Raw genomic sequence first — 23,204 nt, 5'->3', positions numbered from 1 at the left:
ACTCTATATTCTTGACCTTTTGAGATAAGTTTTAGATTCAACTGTCAATTTCTGCATAAAAAAGCCTGCGCAGTATTTTGAGAGTTTGAATTTTAATGAATTTTAACTTTAATAAAGATCTGAATCAATCACTGGAAAACCTAATAAATAGTAGAGGTAAGCCTAAGAAATTTAGCATATGTATATTTCTATTTGCTTGATGGTTACAGTAAATATCTTTATAATGGATGGACTGGTGTAGCTGTTTAATCATTGCTCAACTATGTATATTCATATTTGAAATAATGTGTTCTTGAATCCCTTTCAAAAGCAATTGCTGCCAGCTGCAATTTGTCTGTTACTATAATAAAAAATTAGAATTGTTAAAAATAAAACTTTAACATTGCCAAAAATTTTTTTAAACAATTTTCTAAACTGGCGATACCATTTTGCAATTCATCAAAAACCTGTAAGAGTTCTTGTTGCTACAGATCCGCATCAGGTTTTGCTGTTGTTGGTCTTTTGCTTTTTTGCCCTTCTCCAGAAGTTTTAAGAATGGGAAGGTGTTGATGGGAGAATGAGGAGGAAAGGCTAAGAGTGGAAAAGTATACTGGGTACTGGGTTAGGGGAAAAATATCTTCAAGCTTTCCTCTCTCCCTCAACCTCCTGCCACCACCAAAAGAGTGTATCTGCAGACATTCCTCTGCCCAAGATCTCCAATAAAGAGACCCTAGGAAAGAAGGTGCTTGGCCTAAGAATGCGAATATGTGAAGAACATGACTGACCAGGGCCTCCTGAGTCCTTGACTGTGACTCCCTTCAGAGATTGCAATGCACTGGCCGTGCACTAAGTCTGGTGTCAGAAAGGCATTTTCTGGTATGAGGCTTGCCATATAAAGCCTTTGTAATTGCCTATGTTTAGACCTGAAAAATCAGATAGGTTTTCAATCAAGGGCTGGACTCCTCCTGTAATATCTTACGGCCGTATTAATTTGCATTTCTCTCATGACTAATGATAGTGAGTATGTTTTCATGTCTTCACTGATCATTTCTTCCTTTGCAAAGTATCTCTTCAAAGACCTTGCCCATTTTTAATTGGATGTCTATTTTAAACTTATTATTGAGTTGTAGAAGTTCTTTGTATATGACAGATACAAGTTTGTATTAAATATATGAACTATGAATACTTACTACATAATTTATACTTCCACTTCCCTTTTCATTTTCTTAATGGTATCTTTATTATCAGGATTTGAAATTTTGATAAAATGTGGTTATCTCTGAATTCTACTATAAAATATTTACCTGTTTTATATTTATAGTGCATCTTCTATAAACAATAAGTAGCTGTGCCTGCTTTTTTATCTAATTTGACAGTATCTAATTGTTTCATAAGTGTGTTAATTCCATTTATATGTAATCTAATTGCAGTCAAATTCAAGTCTACCATTTGAGAGTTGCTTCCTATGTACCTCATGTAATTTTTGTTCCTTTTTTTCCCCTTTCCTCTTTCACATTTTGGTTAATTTAGTAGTTTTAAAATATCTAGTTTTATCTCATTTATTGGCTTTTTACATATGTATGTTTCTTTAGTGATTTCTTTAGGGATTGCAATTTATATTATTAATTTCACACAATTTTCCTCAAATTATTATTGCACAATTTAACTTAGAGTAATATTATAGAATGTCTATTTATTTTGACCTTTTTTGTACTTTTGCTGCTTATACTTTTGCTTACATTACACATTCTTAAATACACTGTGCCTATTTTTTGTTTTAAACTTTTAGTTATCTTTTAAAGAAATCAGAAAAATAATAAAATATTTTTTTAATATTTATTCACATACTTAGCATTTCCAGGGTATTTTAGTTCTCTCTAGTTTTGATTTCCTTTTGGTGTCATCTTAATTTAGCTTGAAAAATATTCTTCAGCAATTTTTATAGTCCAGAAATACTAGTGTGAAATTCTCTAAGTTTTTATTTATTTTTAAAGGCTTTTACTTTGTCTTTATTTCCAGCAAATTCCTTTCGCCTCATAATAAATCGTCATTTGATATATTTTTATTTCAGTACTTTAAGTATGCTATTCCACTGTGTTCTTCTCTTAAGCATCAAAATCCTGCACTGCTCACTTTTCAAATTCTGAAAAAACTTTCTTCCAATAATCTGTCAAGGTTTAAGGTTTTACAAAAAACTTTAGACTGGTAAAAAGAAAATAATGCCTAAAGTTGGCCATATGAACAGCGAATACTATATTTCTTTTTAGTGTTTTCATATTAATTTCCATGAATAAAACTTCTAGTACCTGTAGCACTATGCTTGGCTTAGTAATATTGAAGCTGTTTCCTAAAATATTTTGTTACCTATCTCAATAATATAATTTTATTTTTTACTGTGATCCTCAGTATTGGCCAACCATAATCTTTAGTTATTATTAGCTATTGAAGAACAGTTACATTTTGTAAGTATAGTATTTTTCAATTATCAATAGAATGATAATTAAATATGTTCATTCTGGAAAACTTTATAAGTCATTAGTGCAACACACTGAAGTGATTTAACTTTTTCTTTAGTAAGCACGTTTTTGCATCCTCATGCAATAGTGTAACATTATACTATTAGTATGATACATATTACTTCTAGGTATCTTAGCATTGCTTGTGAGAAAATTATGGTAGCCACTTCTTGATTTTAAAAGCAATAAAAATTAATAAACATCTTATACTTTTTAACATGTTAATAATAATGATACTGAGTTCAATTAAGTTTAATACTACTCCTTTGAATATTGATAATTTTTCTTTGTTTTGTTGTCTGCCATCTTGAGTAATTTCTATGAAAGTAATATGTTGGAGCATAATATTATTGGTTCTTCTACAATTTTGAAAGAAACCGTCCAGTGATTCTGAGCACCATTGAAGATGAAATATTTTAGATACTGTTTGCTTTCAGAAGATATCTGATTGAAGATTTATGTGAGCTAAATAATTGATAATCCTGTGTGTGTCAGCTTTCCGAAGATATTTGAGCCTTATTTTTATTCTTAATTTCAAATAATATGGCATACTTCTTTTATATCGGACTCTTCAGAATTCCCTAAAAATATCATATTATTTTCATTTTGTGAGATATTTCCTATCACTACACCTGCTTGGAATGACTGCAATCCACTTGCTACTGATGAATACCAATGTATCTTTCAAGGCCTAAGCATCTCTGAAACAGAGTTGACCAGTCTCTTACTTTCTGCCACTGAAGCAATTGAGAGATGTTTCTGCTTTTTAAAATATAAAGCATATATGTAAAACAACTTAATTGCTAGGTTCCAGAGAGGTGTTCAGTACCTAGCCATGACTTTGCCATCTTTGTGTGTCTCTGTGTATCCAATTTCCTCATCCGAAAATAAAAGTTAACTTCTCTGGCTATTTAGAGAGTTGGTGTGAGATTATTTTACCTAATATATACAAAGTATTTAAAACAGTAGAAACTCAACAAGCCCATGGTAATTGTTATTGCAATGTTTCAGAGACACACTAGGTGTCTCCATTTTCTAATACAGATTTTTCAAAGTGCAATTAATCAGACTTTAACATTTACTTCAATGACAACTACAAGTCAGAAAAAAATGGTCAAAAGTTAATTAAATGGCATTTGATTATAACTGTAGTGCCAATACAAAGCATTTAGTTTTCATGAATTATAGCTGAATTCTTAAGTATAAATTATTTCAAACACAAAGTGCTTAAATTGGAACTTGTAATCACTAATCATTTTGTCATGATTTCTGAATATGTCTTACAATTGATTCAAGGAATAAGGTAAAATAATGCTAATGCATACACTTAAGTAAGTTTAGTAAACAATTATCATGGAAATTTAATTGCAATTTCACATTTTACTTATAAAATATTTCAAAATGGAATTTTTTAAAGTAGTTCTGTTTCATGGGCATTGCCATACTTATAATGGTCAAGGAAATAACTGACTGAAGAAACTGCCTTTAGGCTAGGTGCTCCTGCAAAGTTAAAAAGGAACTATGATACTTGTTGAATAGTAAGAAGTAAAAAGACAAAACAACTTTTTCTCTAGTGAAAGTTCCTGAGAAATTATTTTGAAAATATATTTTAATAGATTGTGAATTATTTGGAAACCAGGATACTGGGGAAAATCTAATTTTGTTTGCCCACAATGTCTGCCTCCATGCATTATGGTCAATAATATTTGTTAAGAGAATGGTGAGAAATAAGATTCTTATTAACAGAGGATTAAGGATAAAATCCTTTCATTAGATTTCAATCTATTATCAACGTAAAATGTACTAAGCATGTTAATAAACAGTATAATAAAGAAAACCAAAAAAATTTACTTCAATCCACATATAAATACCAATCTGATTTATAAAGTTGATTAATGCTTCTTGGAAAGTAATGGGAATTTATTTCAAGTGAAGCAAAGGGTCTACCGTGTGTTAGCTTCTTCATATGAGGATTTAGACTGAGTCTTATTTACTTCATTTAAAAAGCAATATTCGAAGCAATGCCAAACACACAACCTTCTCATTTAAAAAAAACCCAAGGAGTTATCAAATCTAATAATTATGATTTGCTCATATTAAGTTCAGGATGAAAGGCAATGATGCAAAAGGGAAAGCTGAATTACCGGTAGAATTTTCTCCTCCAAATAGAGACCTTCATTGGCAAACATTTCTTTGGAGTAAAATGGTAGCCAGTGTTGACTGGGTAATACAACATCACAGTGCAGCAGATAGCTACAGCAATTTTCTGCTTGAATAGATTATTTTAGACTGCTTCTTTCATCTCAAGTGAACATGATTAACACGATGAAAGACAGCACTAAAAATTGTTCAAAGGGCTTTAAAAGTCAATAGTGAGAACAAATTAACTGATTATATAAAGCAGCTAATTTCTGCCATCATAAGAACCACTCTCTTCTCTTAAGTGGTGTCTATTGAATTATCAGGCATATATTTGAGGATTATCTTTATAAGTAGATTAGAATAAATCATTTATTAAACTTAAACTTGTATAGGAAAAATTGTTATTAATAATCTCCTTGTTGATATATTTTCAGCTTTGCTTCCATTGTAGTTCCGTAAGCAGAAACATATGTGATAAAGGGACATTTTAAACTAAAAATGTATTTTTCATTTTCTCAGGTGGAATTTCTAAAGTCACTAAAACATAATCAAAGCACTTGTAAAGACTTGTGCCTATTTAAAAATAATTAATGAATGCTCTTAAGTCCAAACATTGGTTTTAGTTGTTCACTAGGAAAAGACCTTCTTTTCATTCTGCTAAGATGATTCTATCTCAGAGTTCTGGGTAAATTACCATTTCTCAGAATGATTGTACAGAATTTTTACTGCATTCTTCCTTATGTATTTTTAAAAGTGATAGGGCAAATATATATATATATATATAATCAAAATTGTCCTAATGAACCTATCAGAAATTTTGCACTATATGTGTGACTGAGTAATATATTGACCCAATTTTAGTAATGTTATATTATCTCTAGCATTATTACTTTTCACTATTATTTGACATTTTATATCTTTGTACTTTGACCCTCTGTAGCAGAATGTAGGTTAGCTCACTCAACACAGGTAGAAGATGATGTAAGTGCCCTGACAATGTGTCCTTGGATCCATTTACCATTTTCATGGTGCACTTTGATTCCCGATAGCCAGCACATGCATGTTGCATTTCCAAGGGCTTCCCCCCATTTTCCAGAGCTCACATATGGAGTAACAGAATTGATTAAGGAACTACTCCCTCCAGGAAGCTGCCTTGATCCAATGACCATGGGTGTATTTCTGTTCTGCCCCAAACAAGGCAATGGTGTGACCTTGCCCCTGACTCTAAAGCTCCATTGTGAGATTGAATCAAAACTCTCACCTGGTACCAGACTTGATGATGCACCTTTTCTTAGTTTTCTACCTTCTTTTTTTTTTTTTTGTATTTTCCCCCTATTTCTACTAGATTTTCCTAAAAACGTGTCACTTTCAAAATAAATCTCAGGATCTGGTTCTGTGGAACCCAATCTAAAACAATGCTCAATGCCAAATTCCTTCTCTCTCTCTCTTTTATTTTTTTAATTCATAAAAGCTAAATACTCATTTTCCTCACTTTTATAGCTAGAAACTTTCAGTATCCTGGTCCTGACTTTATTGGGCCACTGATACAAGAAAAGCAGCAACCTAACTATGGTTCTTGTTATGTGAGACAAACTGTTATTTGTGGTTTTTCAGCCAGATAATTTAATACTTCCAAATACTTAATGGCTTTTGGAGGAAAGAACAAAGTCTCTTTATTGCTCTCTATACTGTAAAAAATAGTATTGTGTATGGACAGACTATTATATGCAATTATTATATATGGTGTGTTCATACGTAAAATGCACTTCACATATTACAGAATGTTATTTATTTATATATGAATTATTTCACATATTTATAGCTCTGTCTCATGTTACCAAAACATAAGCTCAATGAGGGCAAGAAAATAGTTCTTTATAATTTTGTCCCTGTTGCTTAGAGAAATGTGTGATGCAGTATAAAAAACTCATTAAAAGCTTCCTTATTTCATTAAAAAGTATATATGCATAAAATTATGTAAATGTATACTATTTTTAGAACTTCTGAGAAAACATTGTGTATATTATTTTGCTCCTCAAAGAAAACTTAGAAAATATATTGATAGCTTATTATATCAAACATTCTACCTAAATATATTTTATGAATAAGAATATCTGCTGTATAGTTAGGTCAGTAAATAGATGGATGAATAAATGCAAGAATAAATAAAAATTAGTAATTTTTGACTGACGTTCCCAAAAAGAATTAATTACGAGTTCATGAAAAGCATGTATGTTATACATTTTTTCAAATTGCTGGCAACTGAATATTTAGCACTGGGTCTTAGGTAACTGACAGATCTTTAGAATGAACTGAGAAGGCCAAGGTACATCTTACCCAATCACCACAATAATGAGACATACTGTCTTTCTTTAATTAAATGAAAATAGCTTTGAAGTATTTTTAGTCATAATCTCAACTAACTTTTTAATTTCAATATATTGATATTTATTGCGGGATCTGGCCAGCAGCCCACAATGCAACGGGGCTCTTTCTTTGTTTCCAGGCAGATTGGCAGGTGGAGAAATAATAGACACACACAAGATAGTGAAAGCTGGGTCCAGGGGAGTCACCTCCTTCTGGTCCTGCGATGCCGCCAATGCACTGGATATACCAGCATTTATTATTAAGTTTAGTGAGGGCGGGGGTAGGTTAGTGAGGGATTTAGGGTCATTTGATTATGAGGTGAGATGGTCACATGGGGATGAAGTAATTCTTTAACATAACATCGGTATGCAGAAGTACAGTATACAGAGATAAGAATTTACAATATAGTGTGTGCATCAGCAATTTCTAACAGAGCCTTAAAACAGAAACACAGTCTTTCCATAACCTATGATTAGTAAGATATTAATCAGCAGTAACAGTTGCAGCAAACAATCAATAGAAACAGGACATGAAGCTGGACAACCGGTTAGACCAGAAATTCTCAGAAGGGAGTATGCCTTAACCCTAAAGAGGCCTAGAAGAGCCGTGGCAAGATAAGGGCATTTATAGCCCTATCTTGTCCATATGGACAGGCGCCCCTCATGCATCCTTTTATAGGTTCTCCACAAGGGTCACATTCCATTCCCGGAGCTATGACCATCTGCTTTTCTGGGATAGGAATCTTGGTGATGTGAAACCTCCCTGACTTCATGTCCATTCATAGGTTCTCTGCAGAGGGAAGCACATCACATGCTGTTGGCTCATTCTGGCAGCCCAACCTGGCATTGTCTTTACACAATCCTGCATGCAATTTTGTATTTACAATAATCAGGAGCCTTTCATCTTTTATTCCATAGCAATAGTTTCAGGGGGTCTCCTTACAGATACTTAATTGCTCTTTTGAGTATTTTATCAAATGAATTATTCCCACCAGAAAATCATCCTTGAGGGAACTCATTCATGATTTGCTGAATATTCTCTGACCTAACCTGGCTAAATTATTGGTGATTTTTTTTTTTGAAAAAACAAATTCTTAAATAGATATTTTAGTTATATAAAATGTAATATATACGTATACTACCATACATGATGAAGGTAGAAGACCTAAATTTTTTTTAAAAAATGAAAATTGTTTTTTAAGTTCTCTTGGGGAGAAAGCAATTGTCAGTTTAATTACCTTTTTCCATTCATAAAGTAGGTCTATGAAGTTAGACAATCTTTACTGCAGTGCAAGTGAGCTTCATATTTATGGCAGCTTCTAGAATGAAGCAAAATTAGTTTTGGGAGAGAACTTAAAGGTCATGTAGTCCAAACAGATAAGGAAACATTCTGTGAGGTTTGTGATTAATCAAACACTGCAGGGTTAAGGGTAGACACAGTATTTGAATATAAACGAATAAGGAAGTGGGAATAGTCAGAGAAAAGCTGTCAGACCACAAATTACAAAGGAGTCAAGAGGCAAAGTTGATTTTTCAGAAGAATGAAGAGTTAGTTTTTAGATATGTTGAATTTAAAATGGAAATGCCCAGCAGGCAATTAGAGATCCAGGATTGAAATTTAAAGTAGAGAGATTACAGCTAGAGATGGGATTTTAGGATCAGTCTCAGAGAGGTGATTGTTAAGCACTACGCTCTATGAACTCTCTTGGGAGGGTTAAGACTGAAGACTAAAATTCACAATAAGCATATATAAGAGTGAAAGAAAGGAAAGCTATAAAGTGACTTCAGGGGACTTTCTCTCATTTGTCCCACTCTCGCCTGTGTATTCAATCACTCCTATTATGATTCATTTCTAACAACTTTTAAGATTATTAAGGATCTGCCATCTTAAATACAGAAATAAATTATGCCTCGTATCTACCCCTGCCAGACATGTGTAGGCCTATCTCTACCTACTGTTTCATAGCCACCTTTCTTGAAAGATTACATATTATTCAGTGTCTTTGTTTATTTTTATTTTTTTAACTCATACTATTTGGCCTTAGCTCTCTCTCTTCTTGATCTCTTTGGTAAGGTTGCCAATCAATGGCTCCTTATAATAACTATAGTGGACAAACTACAGTGCTTCTGCTTTACTTCTTGTAAAGAAGTGATTATGTTAATCACTTTCTCCTTTATTGGTCCCTTTCCTAGGAACTTCAGGTATTCTTTCAACCTCTTTGATAAAATTTTGTATCACAATTTTATTGTTTTTATTTCTTTCTTTTATTTGTGTTAGTATTTCTTGGAATTCTGCAAGAGTTGTATCTCATACTTAACTGAAGAATGATACCAGGATAGTTTCACTCACAACTGTTTCTTCATATGTTAATATGACTGTATACGGCTAAAGAAAAAAGTATTGTTGCCACATGTGTTTAATTAACCACAGGTTATATCTCTATTTTCCCAGCTACATTACATTGTGCAAATTTTAGTTCCCAACAATGGAAAGCCCTATGGATTGCATTGAGCTGAAGTGGCACCTCCAAGCTTGCCCTATTTAATTCCACATGTAAGTCAATTGGCACTATAGACTATACACTCAACATGCTTAACACTAACCCGAGCACTAAACCTCTTATCTGAGCCTACTTTCTCTGTGGAATGCACATGTCTATGTGCAGACACAAATGCTGTGTGTAATTCCTTTGCCTTTTTCATTGTAAAGTGATTAGAATGTCTATGTTTACAGAATAAGGAAAAGTCCTTATTAATTTTAAATAAGGCTTACATTATGAATGCTTCAGCACAAGGTGACATATTAAAGGCAATTGCTATTTTCCAAAACAAGCCATGAGCATTTTGATACAAAAAGAATGATTTGGAAAGTGTAGAGAACGAATGACCAATAAAAATTTAGAGTGTATTCTTTTTATTTGCCTATGTGAGGTTGAGGGAAGAAACATGTATGTAAATTTATCAGGTTCATTATCATATTCAAATCCAATGTTGATATTTTTCTCTTTCACTGTAATATAACCAAAAGGGATGATGTTTCACAGTTGAAAAACAATTGTATTTTCATACATGTCTATTTCTCTCACTAGCCGATAATGTCCCAGAAAGGCTTTCAAGGGTTTGAGTACTCAATAGATTTTTAACAAGTAAGAAAGAACTAGGAATTAAAACATTATGAATGTAAACAGAAAAAAATTTCCAGAAGAGGAGCCAACAATTCAAATAAAACAGAGAAGACTATTAAGAAGTAATCAATGACCTTTGATAGAGAGGTTTAAATTAAAGGACAGGAGAGAAATTATATTAGAATAAATGAAAAGATGAATAGTTATAAAACTATCCTAAAGAGATAGTATGATTAGGATAGGTGTGATGTTTAGTCATGATATGCTAAATGATGCCGGTTATTTTTTTACAAAAACTTTCTATGACTTGTTACCAAAAAACAAAATTCCTTCTTATGGTTTGCATGGCTTCTGCTACCCACAGTTACTCAGGGATCAGAGTGACATAGGCTTTACCCATTTTATTACTGCAATATACATTACATTTTTGCATTAGAACACTGGAACATACAACTTCCTTAGTATTTGCAGCAGAAAAAGGTGGCTGAAAAACCATACTTGATGCTTTTTCTGCATCAATTTGGAAGGGTTTAGACTCCAGGACACTAGTCAGAACTAGTCAAGTGTCTCTGCCTAATCAAGTGGTGGTCTGAGAAATCCAAATCCCCCCCCCCCAAAAAAAAAACTATTTGGTGAGCACTACTGATTGTCATAGCTACCCAGTTACATAGAAATTTGACAGAGTTAAATTTGTTTTTACCCACCCATGATATATGGTAAATCTAAAATAAAAATGAACAATGGCAAGAAAAAAATAGAGGAATTACATACAATATTTGGCTCAATTTTTAGCCTAGCCACAGCTTGCTACCTACTTTCTTTCCTTTCCATTTCTATCTTTCCTTATTTTTTTTTAATTCAGCTTTCCAGTCTCTAATGGCTCCAAATATTTCAGATTATTGTCATGATTTTCATGATTATCTACTTTTTTCTTTACATGTTGTCCTCTATTCCCTAATTCCACAGTATACCACTTCCTTCCTGAGACCATGCTTGCTTTCAATTACGCTTCTTTTTATTTTTCTTAATTTTCCTTAAATTCTGGGATACATATGCAGAACGTGCACATTTGTTACATAGGTATACGTGTGCCATGGTGGTTGGTTGCACCTATTGATCCATCCTCTAAGTTCTCTCTCCTCTCCTCCACCCCACAACAGGCCCTGGTCTGTGTCGTTCCTCTCCCTGTGCTCATGTGTTCTCATTGTCAACTCCTACTTATAAGTGAGAACATGTAGTGTTTGGTTTTCTGCTCCTGTGTTAGTTTGCTGAGGATGACAGCTTCCAGCTTCATCCATGTCTCTGTAAAGGGCATGATCTCATTCATTTTTATGGTTGATAGTATTCCATGGTGTATATGTACTACATTTTTCTTTATCCAGTCTATCATTGATAGGCATTTAGGTTGGTTCCATGACTTTGTTATTGTAAATAGTGCTGCAATAAACATATGTGGGCATGTGTCTTTATAGTGGAATGATAAATATTCCTTTGGGTATATACCCAGTAATGGGATTGCTCGGACAAATGGTAGTTCTGGTTCTAGATCCATGAGGAATTGCCACACTGTCTTCCACAATGGTTGAACTAATTTACATTCCTACCAACAGTGTAAAAGCCTTCCTATTTTTCCACAGCCTTGCCAGCATATGTTGTTTCTTGACTTTTTAATAATCATCATCCTGACTGGAATGAGATGGTTTTGATTTGCATTTCTCTAATGATTAATGATGTGGAGTTTTTTTCATATGTTTGTTGGCCATGTAAATGTCTTCTTTAGAGAAGTGTCTGTTTATATCATTTGCCCGTTTTTTGATGGGGCTGTTTGTTTTTTTCTTGTAAATTTGTTTAAGGTCCTCGTAAATTCTGCATATTAGACCTTTGTCAGATGGGTAGATTGCAAAAATTTTCTCCCATTCTGTAGGTTGCCTGCTCACTCTGATGATAGTTTCTGATCAACAAACCTGACAAAACAAGCAATGGGGAAAGGATCTCCTATTCAATAAATGGTGCTGGAAAAACTGGCTAGTCATATGCAGAAAACTGAAACTGGACCCCTTCCTTACACCTTATACAAAAATTAACTCAATATGGATTAAAGACCTAAATGTAAAATCCAAAACCATAAAAAGCTAGAAGGAAACATAGGTGTATTAGTCAGGGTTCTCTTAGAAGGACAGACCTATTAGGTTATATATATATATCCTATTAGTTTATTAAGTATTAACTTACACGATCTCAGGGTCTCACAATATGCTGTCTGCAAGCTGAGGAGCAAGGGGAGCCAACACGAGTTGCAAAATTGAAGAACTTGGAGTCTGATGTTGAGGGCAGGAAGCATCCAGCATGGGAGAAAGATGTAGGCTGGGAGGCTAGGTCCGCCTCCCATTTTCATGTTTTTCTGCCTGCTTTATAGTCACAGGAAGCTGATTAGATTGTGCCCACCAGACTGAGGGTGGATCTGCCTTTCCCTGCCCACTGACTCAAATGTTAATCTCTTTTGGCAACACTCACACAGACACACCCAGGATTAATACTTTGTATCCCTCAATCCAATCAATACTCAGTATTAACCATCACACACCATTCAGGACATAAGCCTGGGCAAAGACTTCATGATGAAATTGCCAAAAGCAACTGCAACAAAAGCCAAAATTGTTAATTGGGATCTAATTAAACTAAAGCGCTTCTGTACAGCAATTATATTTCTGATAAAAGACCTGTTAAACGTTCTTCAGTTGTTTCTTTATAAATTTCGCCAGTGAACAGCCCCAACTGAACTTGGGATAGAAATAAGAAATCAATATCCTGTTGAACACAGCAGGATCAGACTGCACAGAAGTAACCTTTACTAGATTTTAAATCCAATGTGTTAATTTGTTCATAGATCTACACTCTATCATACCTGTTATATGATATACTTTAATAAAGTTCTGGCAAATAAATATGAAATATATTAAGGTTCCTTAAAACATTTTATTGTTAGGTTGTTCTAGTTTTCTAAGGTGATAAACTTACCTTTTATTCACTTAGCAAATAGTACTTTTTAATTTTCTTTTGCTTTGTTTTGGTATAAACTCAGGTCAGCTGAGATCATGCCACTGCCCTACAGCCTAGGTGACACAGCGAGATTCTATCTTAAAAAAAAAAAAAAGGAAAAGGAAAACAAAAAGTGATATTGCACTGTATAATTCATATTAAAAATCACATACAGGGGAATAAAATTTAATAAATAAAAAAGTAAAATAAAATGCCTATCAGCCATAGGAGGGAAATAAAATTGTGAATTAAAATTTCACTCCTTTATTACTTATAATAAAGATATAGAATATTATTTCACAAAATATTATTTGCCCTCCAAATGGTATATATATACATTTTTATCATTATACATTCATTCATATTTTTATAATTTAGTTGAAAAATAGAAAGTATAATTTTTGAAGGGCCATTCAGTACTTTACCAATCAATAAATTTCATTGTCAAATAATATCCCATATAACTTTGAACGGGTAATCTAATCAAGGTAATTCATCAAAGTAATAAAAGAAGAAATCTTAACTCAGACAATGTATGATTAACATAGGAAATCAAAACCAAAAATTGATTTTGAAAAATGAGACGTAATGCAAATTTTGCACATTAGGCTTATTACATTTCCTTCTTAATTTATGTAAAATAATTAAATGTTATGGTAATATATATTTACAGAAATAATATAGCTTTATATTAATTTATTTATTCTCTGGAGTAGAAAATATACTCATCTAGCCACTTTTAAACACATTTCTTGCGCTTAATTTGCAGTATTTGCCCTATCTGAGAAAATTTTAACATTTTACTATCAAGTTAAAAAGATCATGTGGAGTATTTTATAAACCCATCCTTTTTCAACTTTAAAATATAATTCCAACAGAGAAGAGAAATGGACTATCAACTCTCCTTTTAAATCAAATACAGTACATTATTCTGGAAGTTCAATTCATCTACTGTATTAAGTTGTTAAATTGTTACATTCTCATTCTCTGATAGAATACAATATTTACTTGTACATAATAGGAAAAGAATAGTTTCTTTAATAAATAATGTTGGGCAAACTGGATATGCACATACAGAAGAATAACATTGGACAAATACATCATATAATTTACAAAGATCAACTCAAAGTAGATTAATGCCTTAAATGTAAAACATAATATCTGAAATTATAAAATGACTAGAAATATATAGGCAATACCTCTGTGATATTGGTCTCATCATTGTTTTGGGGTATAGTCCAAAAAGTATAAGTAACAAAAGCAAAAATAGACAAATTGAATTACACTTAAAAAAAAAAGACACAAAACTTCTACACAACAAGGAAACAACTGAATAAAGAGGCAACCTACAAAAATAGAAAAAAATATTGTAAACCATATGTCCAATAGAGTTAAAATTCAAAATGTATAGGGAATTCAACTCAATAGCAAGAAAACAACTTGATTAATAAATGAGCAAAGGACTTCCATAGGCTTTTTTTTTCAAAAAAAGACTTAAAGTAAATCTTACATATTCTCATCACACACACAAGCAAAGCTAACTATGTGAAGTAATGAAGACGTCAAAAGAAAGAGAGAGAGAGAAGGAAGGAAGGAAACAAGGAAGGAAGGAAGAAAGAAGGAAGGAAGCAGGGAGGGAGGGAAGGAGGGAGAGAGGAGAAAGAAAAAAGGAAGGAAGAAGGAACGAAGAAAAAAGAGAAAGAAGGAAAGAAAGAAAGAAAAGGAAGGAAAGAAGGAAGTAAGGGAAGAAGGAAGGCGAGAGAAAAACAGGAGCTGTAGGAGGAAGTGAGGAAGGATGGAAAGACAAAACAAAAGAAAGAAACCTAGAACAAGAAATATAATGTGGTTTGAAGAAAGAAAACTGTTTTTTTCTTAGAGAGTGTCAACTCAAGAACAACACAAATATTTTCATGACTCTGATACTTTTGCTGAAAAGGGAATACAAATGTAGCTATTCATGTAGTTTTGTGATAATATAACTGAAAAATATGCATTAAAATTATAATCTTAATTTAATTTTTTCAGGGTTATTTTTATTATCCTGATACCACAACTCAATATCTCTATTTAGTAGCCAAATTTCTTTAATGAAATATCTGAATTTATTGCCCTTCATATTTCATTTAACTTAAATCTATTCTTTCCTTCTGAACGTTTTTTGTTCAACTTCTTTGTAAGCTGTTTATTATTAGTCTATCCCTGGAATGATCATATCTTTTAGGGTTTGATTTTAGCCCCATTTTTGCTTCACAGTAAGAAAGAATAAAATGAAAGCTAAACATTTTTAAAGTCACTCCTGACAAACTCATCTAATTGATAATTTAAATTATTATTTATGGGGTAATGATTTCCAAATACACAACTATAGTCCATGAATTACTAAGAGTAAAGACTGTTATCTTATTTTTTACTGGAAATCTGTAAGTGGATGTTGTGCAGCATCATACGACAAAAAATGTAAACATCTATTTCAATTTTTGCAACATGGAACTATAGATAACTGAGAAATTTGAAAGGTATAAACAACAAATAATTTTAAATTCTCAAAAATATAAAAGGAAACAGTATTTTAAGGTGAGTGAACAGAATTATAACCTATTTAAACAAGAGTCAAATAGTAATTTTAGAAATAGAAGATATACTCATGGAAATATAAGGAGTAAAATTCTAATAAATTAAGGAGTAGATAAAAATAGTATCAAAGATTTGAAAATAGATTTGATGAAATTATGCAGAATGCAACAGAGGCATCAAATATTGAATACATATGTGAATATATACCTGAATTTTTATATATGTGTATGTGTACATATGCAGGCCTTTGTGACATACAGGATAGAGTGTAAACATCTATCACATATGTAATGGGAGTTCCACAGAGAGAAAATAGAAATAATTCAGTAGAGAAATCTTTGAAAGACAATGGCTCAGGGATTTCTGTGTCCCGCCATAATGAAATAACTGTAATTAATAACTGTAATTGGATGTGTTCTCTCAAAATAACCAAGTTTAACACAGGACAACATATATGAAGCAAGTATTTTTAAGCATTTATATTCAGGCAGGTTAAGAAGGTGATACTTGAGAAAAAGAAAGAGAAAAATGAGCTCCATATTCACCTCAGGTTTCTGGGCACTTTCCAGAAAACAGAGCAGGGAGTTGGAGCCCAAGCAGTGTTTGGCAGACTCACTGATATGGGCGAGCACAAACCAGAACTTCAGGTTGAAGCGGCTGCTCAGGATACTAGAAAGGAGATAGATGTAAAGCAAAAAGTTTCCAGAAGTCTTCATGTTGGGTCCTGCATATCCTGGGCCAAGGCCTGGGATGAAAATGCACATAGAAAAGCTCCAAGAATCCTAGAAAAGAGTGTTTTCTTTGAGGCTAGTAGTTGAGCAGAGATTCCATAGGTTGTGCAAGGTTGAAAGACATTGGAATTGTAGTACAGTCAGAGTGGACAGATCTCTCACTAAGCAACTTAGTCATTCAATTAATATCTCAGATCACGATTTGAGGTGCTTCCTAAACTTTGCCATTATCTACAACAAAGGGCAAAAGCTTTAACAAAGAATTCAAGCTTCTTGGTGGGGGGGATCAAGAAGTTAAAGTAGTGATGTGACTGTTTGTCAGAAGAAAACTCAGTATCAGACCTTGCAATCATTCACAATATCGATTATACAATAAACGTTACTAACAATGAACTAGATGGGATTAGCAGATAAATACTTTAAAACAACTATTTCAAATGTGCTCAAGAACTTAAAAATATTGACACAATGAGTGGAACAAATGGTAATATTTGCAAAGAAATGAAAATTATGAAAAGAAATAAAATACAAATCCTAAAACAAAAAAACTGTAAAGCGGAAATGAAAATTAAAGAGACTAATCCTGCTAAGTGTTAGCAAGGTTTTGAAATAATTAAAACTCTTATTTAATATTCATAAGAAGTTAATAATTGGTACAACTTTTAGAAAATAATTTGTCAGGTTTTTCTTTGAAAAGTTAAATACAACTCAGCATTTCCACTCCTAGATATATAATAAAGAGAAATTAAAGTTCATTTACATACAGATTTGTAAACAAATCTTCAGAGATGCTTTATCTGAAAGAGTCCTAAATCGGAAAATATTTAAAATCCGTTAGCAGGTGAGTGAATAAGCAAATTGTGCTATATCATTAAGATGCAATATTTTCAGCAATTAAAAGAAATTATCTGTTGATACAGACAACAGAATGTATGATTCTCAAAAATCACTGTGTTGAGTAAAATAAATCAGACCTCCCCCCAAAAAATACATACTGCATGATTCCATTCATATAAAACTCCTGCAAATGAAAACTAATTTAGAGTGACCAAAATCACATCAGTGGTTTCCTGATTAAGAGTGGAGAGAAGATTGGGTTACAACATGACTGAAATGTTTTGGCTCTGTGTCCCCATTGAAATCCCACCTTGATTTGTCATCCCCATAATCCCCATGTGTCAAGGGCAGGACCAGGTGGAGGTAATTGAATCATGGGAGTAGTTTCCTCCATGCTGTTCTCATGGTAATGAGTGAGTCTCAGGAGATCTGATGGTTTTATAAGTGTCTGGCACTTCCCGTGGTTATGCTAATTCTCTCTCCTAACATCCTGTGACAAGGTGCCTTCCACTATGATTGTAAGTTTCCTGAGGCTTCCCCAACCATATGAAACTTTGATTCAATTAAACATCTTTTCTTTATAAATTACCCAGTATTGGCTATTTCTTCATAGCAGTGTGAGAACAGATTAATACAGTAAATTGGTGCCAGGAGTGGGGTGCTACCATAAAGGTACCCCAAAATGTGCAAGCAACTTTAGAACTGGGTAAGAGGCAGAGGATGGAACAGTTTGAAGGGCTCAGAAAAAGACAGAAAGATGTGGGAAAGTTTGGAATTTCCTAGAGACTTGAATGTCTTTGCCCCAAATGCTACTAGTGATATGAACAATGAAGTCCAGACTGATGTGGTTGCAGATGGAGATGAGAAACTTGTTGGAAGCTGGAATAAAAGTGACTCTTGCTATGCTTTCACAAAGAGACTGGTGGCATTTTGCACCTGCTCTAGCGATCTGTGGAACTTTGAACTTGAGAGAGATGATTTAGCATATCTGGCAGAAGAAATTTCTAAGCAGTAAAGCTTTCAAGAGGTTACCTGGGTGCTCTTAAAAGTGTTCAGTTTTATTCATTCACAAATAGATGATTTGGAATTGAAACTTATGTTTAAAAAGGAAGCAGAGCATAAAAGTTTGGAAAATTTGCAGTCTAATGATGCTATAGAAAAAAGTTTTCTGAAGAGAAATTCAATCTGGCTGCAGAAATTTGCATAAGCAACAAGGAGCCAAATGCTGATCACCAAGAATATGGGGAAAATGTCTCCAGGGCAGGTCAGAAGTCTTCACAGGAGCTCCTCCCATCAAAGGCACAGAGGCCTAGGAGGAAAAAATGGTTTTGTGGGTGGGCCCCTGGGCCTTGCTGCTTTGTGCAGTATCAGGGCTTGGTGTCCTGCATCCCAGCTGAAGCTAAATTGGGCCAAGGTACAGCTCAGGCCATTGCTTCAGAGGGTACAACTCCAGCCCCAAGCCTTGGAAGCTTCTATGTGGTGTTGGGCCTGCAGGTACAGATAATTCAAAAATTGTGGTTGGGGAACATCCGCCTAGATTTCAGAGGATGTATGGAAATGCCTGGATGTCCAGGCAGAGGGGAGGAGCCCTTATGGAGAACATCTGCTAGGGCAGTGTGGAAGGGAAATGTGGTGTTGGAGCCTCAACAAAGAGTCCCCACTGGGCACTGCCTAGTGGAGCTGTGTGAAGAGGGGCACCACTCTCCAGACCCCAGAATTGTAGATCCTCTGACAGCTTGCACCATGTGTTCTGGAAAAGCTGCAGAGACTCATTTCCATCCTGTGAAAGTAGCTGGAAGTGAGTCTTTGTCCTGCAAAGCCACAGGGGTGGAGGTGCATAAGTCTGTGGGAACCCACCTCTTGCATCAGTGTGATATGGATGTGAGACATGGAATCAAAGGAGATTATTTTGAAACTTTAAGGTTTAATGACTGCCCTATTGGATTTTGGACTTGCATGGGGCCTGTAGTCCCTTTGTTTTAGCCAATTTCTTCCACTTGGAATGGGTGTATTTACCCAATGCCCATACCCCATTGTATCTAGGAAGTAATTAACTTACTTTTGATTTTACAGGCTCATAGATGGAAGGGATTTGCCTTGTCTCAGATAAGACTTTGGACTTGGACTTTTGGGTTAATGCTAGAATGATACAAGACTTGGGGAACTGTTGGAAGGGCATGATTATGTTTTAAAATTTGAGGACATGAGATTTTAGAGGGGCTAGGGGCAGAATGATATGATTTGATTCTGTGTCTCCACCCAAATCTCACCCTGAATTGTAATCCCCATAATCCCCAAGTGTTAAGGGTGGGACCAAGTGGAGGTAATTGAATCGTAGCTGCAGTTTCTCATACGCTGTTCTGGTAATAATGAGTCAGTCTCACAAAATCTGATGGTTTTATAAGAATCTGGCATTTCCTCTACTTACTCTTATTCTCTCCTCTGCCACTCTGTGAAGAGGTGCCTTTTGCCATGATTGTAATTTTCTGAGGCCTCCCCAGCCATTTGGACCTACAAGTCACTTAAACCTCTTTTCTTTATAAATTACTCACAATCAGGTATTCCTTCATAGCAGTATGAGAACAGACTAATACAATGACATAAGAAAACTTCTGAGGAAGATGGAAATTTTGCTTATCTTCATTTTAGTGATGATTACACAATTTTATGCTTATGTAAAAACTTATCACATTGTAATGTTGAATAGATACAGTTTATTATACCTTGACCAAGTTGAAAAAATAAAAACAAACCAACAACAAAAACACCGTCTTTGATCGATACACTTCAGAGAAGATGGAAAAATGTCAGAACAGTCAGTGAACTTCAAGGTAGATGAATAAAAATTACCCTAACTGAGCAACAGAGGGTAAAAGATATTGGAAATAATAAAACGAGTCTCAGTGGCTGTGAGACAGACAGCAAGTGGCCTAATACACATAAGATTAGAGTTCCTCAGAAGGATAGGAGAGAAATAATGGGGCAGAAAAATATTTGAAGAAATAATGCTTGAGAATTTTTCAAATCTATAAAAGATATCAACTTACAAGATCCTAGTAAATTACAAGGAGGCTTAATTGCAAAGAACAATGCAAAAGACAAGATAAAGGGAAAACCTTAGCCAAAAAAAAATGATGCATTGCATACAAGGAAGTGTTTATATTAACAATGGGTTATGAATATAGTGCAATATAAGAACTGATTTTAGAAGAACATATTAAACAAAAGTGAGATTCAATATTTTCTCCAATTTTGAGTCAGAAAAATCCCAGTCAAAATTCTAATAGATCTTTTGTTAAAATAAATCAAAATTTTAAATTTTATATGGAAATGCAGAAGACCTATGAGACAAAATAATATTGTTAAGAAATAAAATATTCAAGATTCACACTAAACGTTTTCAAAACTGACTATAAAATTGTCATGAGGAGCGGCAAACTGATAAATAGAGCTCAGTAGATAATTCAGAAATATATCTACCCTCATAGAGCAAATTGATTTTTTACAAAGACCCCTCACAGAAATTTCAACATTAAGAACAAAGTCTACAATTTGTTCTGAAACAACTGATTAAGTATAAGGAAGAATTAACCTTGAGTCCTACCAGAATACACCCCAAATTAATGAAAAGAGTTTTATAAACCTGAAGATTACAGCTAAAATAATAAATATTTTAGAATAAAACATATTAATAAACTCATTCTGTAATAAAATACTTTGGATATTGTGAACCCATTGGCATGCAAATTTTGATAACAAGCTCTTTTAAACAAAGTGCTAAAATTAAGCATATGATAGTCAATGGTGAGTTCCCCAAGTAAAAGATTATATAGTTAAGAGTTCATTTTAACTTACATTTTAACATGTATCATCAGTTCACCTAATCATTATTGAAACACAACTTTCTTTTTTGCCTTCACACAATGTATTAACATTCAAATAAATAAATATATACTCTTCAGTGCTGTTTACAGCGTTTGCATATTTAATAAAGTAGTTGATACATCAATAGAAATTCACTTTTTTGTCAGTTCTATAGAATTTGATATGTTCTTTGAAGATTTAGAGCATAAAATTAGAATAACACAATTACTAGTAAATTTTATTATTTTCATTATTAATTTAGTATTAATTTTGTTATGCAAATTTTATAAGTTCTATAAATAATAATAAAAATTAACATTATATTAATTTATTTAAAAATTAATAAGAATTTGAAGTATCCCAATTCTCTTTGAGTATTTTGTTAAAGAATAATGCTGACAGTTGTGACAAAAGTATTAGGTAAAAGCAAAGAGATGAATATTAAGTGTTTGTCCAATTATAATCAAAAGAAATTGTTATTCTTTGTGTATTTCGCCTTTGATTTATGAGGAAAAAGCACTGTTGAACATAAGCTGCAGTGTCTTCAGCCAGGGAGCACTAACAGATGAAGTTAAGACATTTAGGATATGAGTAAAGGAGGTTAAAAAAAATGTGGAAATGTAAGTAGTGCAGCAGATCCTCTAGGATATTTTTCAAAAAGTGAAAAATGAAGTACAGAATAATAAGAAGATTTTCTTGAAGATATTGGGACTGCATTAAAGGAGGGGAGAAATTCCAGGTTAAGTCCCTCCTGTTGGGGACTGGGGCAGGTAATCTACTTTTCTAAGTACCAACACCTAGGTCCTTACTGCTTCTCAATGTTTTCATATTTCCCTTTGGAGTGTGGGGTTCTCGAGGAATGTAAGACTTCACACACTCTTTGACATTCATAACTACTTCATAGACAATGCAGTGTGTGAAAGAGACAGACTTAAAGGGATTTTGAGATAAAGACAGGCTGGTACATCAAAATCTTTAGGACTGGCAACATGTCCTACAGCCACATCTAAAATTATGATTTGTTTCTTCCTATGCAAGTTTTGTAAAATTATACCTTTCCATGAATTGTTTATTTATTCATAATATTCTTAGTTTTTTATATGAAAATTCTCTTAATTTCTTTAGTCATTTCAGAGCAATTGAGATTTTTTTCTTCTTATATGTTTTAGTATGTTATTTTGCTCCAGAAATTGTCTGTTTATTTATAATCTATGTTGCTATATCTTGGTTAATATCCTACTCTGCAAACCTGAATAGGTTGCATTTTTGAAAAGAGTACTGAATTGACTAACTTTTAATCTTTTTTTCTAATGTTTTCATGTGAGCTATAACTTTAAACAATTAATTTTATCACAATTGTCTCAAAATCCCCATATATGTCCAAAATGCTACGTAATTTTCCTTAAGATTTTCAACATGAGATATTTAAAAGGGTGCTTTTAAATTCTAAATTATGTGAGAATTTTATAATTAGCTTTTATCAATGATTCTTATTTACATTAAGGAAACGGAATATTCTAATGTTACTTAAATATTTTGAAATGTGTAGATTTTGGTTATAACCCAATATATCAACCACTTTTTGAAAATATTTTGAGTGCTAAAATAATTTGTACTATGCAACTTTTAAGAACAATATTTTGTGCATGTCTAGGGATCATATTTGTTAATCACATTCAAATATTTTAACTATATCTTTTTTTTCAACTTTTCTCACCTTTTGTTCAAGTTCTCTATAGATAACCAAGAGATGCATGTTCAGATCTCTCTTGGCTGTGTATTTGTCAATATTCTCCTAATAGTACTGTCAAATTCAAGTATCAAAATTAATTGAACCTATTATCAATATGTTGAATCCTCTTTATCTGTAGTAGTGCATTCTATTCTCATTTGTTAAATCTGAGAGCAACTTCAGTTTTCTCTAATTGTCTATTAGAATATTATTTTCTGCTCTGTTAAGTCAAACATTATGTGTTTTGTATTTAAAATATGTCCCTTAAAAATAGCAAAGATTAGATTTTCTATTTTTAT

This window comes from Pan paniscus, chromosome 13, assembly GCF_029289425.2.
Source record: "Pan paniscus chromosome 13, NHGRI_mPanPan1-v2.0_pri, whole genome shotgun sequence".
NCBI classification, from domain to species: domain Eukaryota; kingdom Metazoa; phylum Chordata; class Mammalia; order Primates; family Hominidae; genus Pan; species Pan paniscus.
This window is presented reverse-complemented; position numbering follows the sequence as displayed.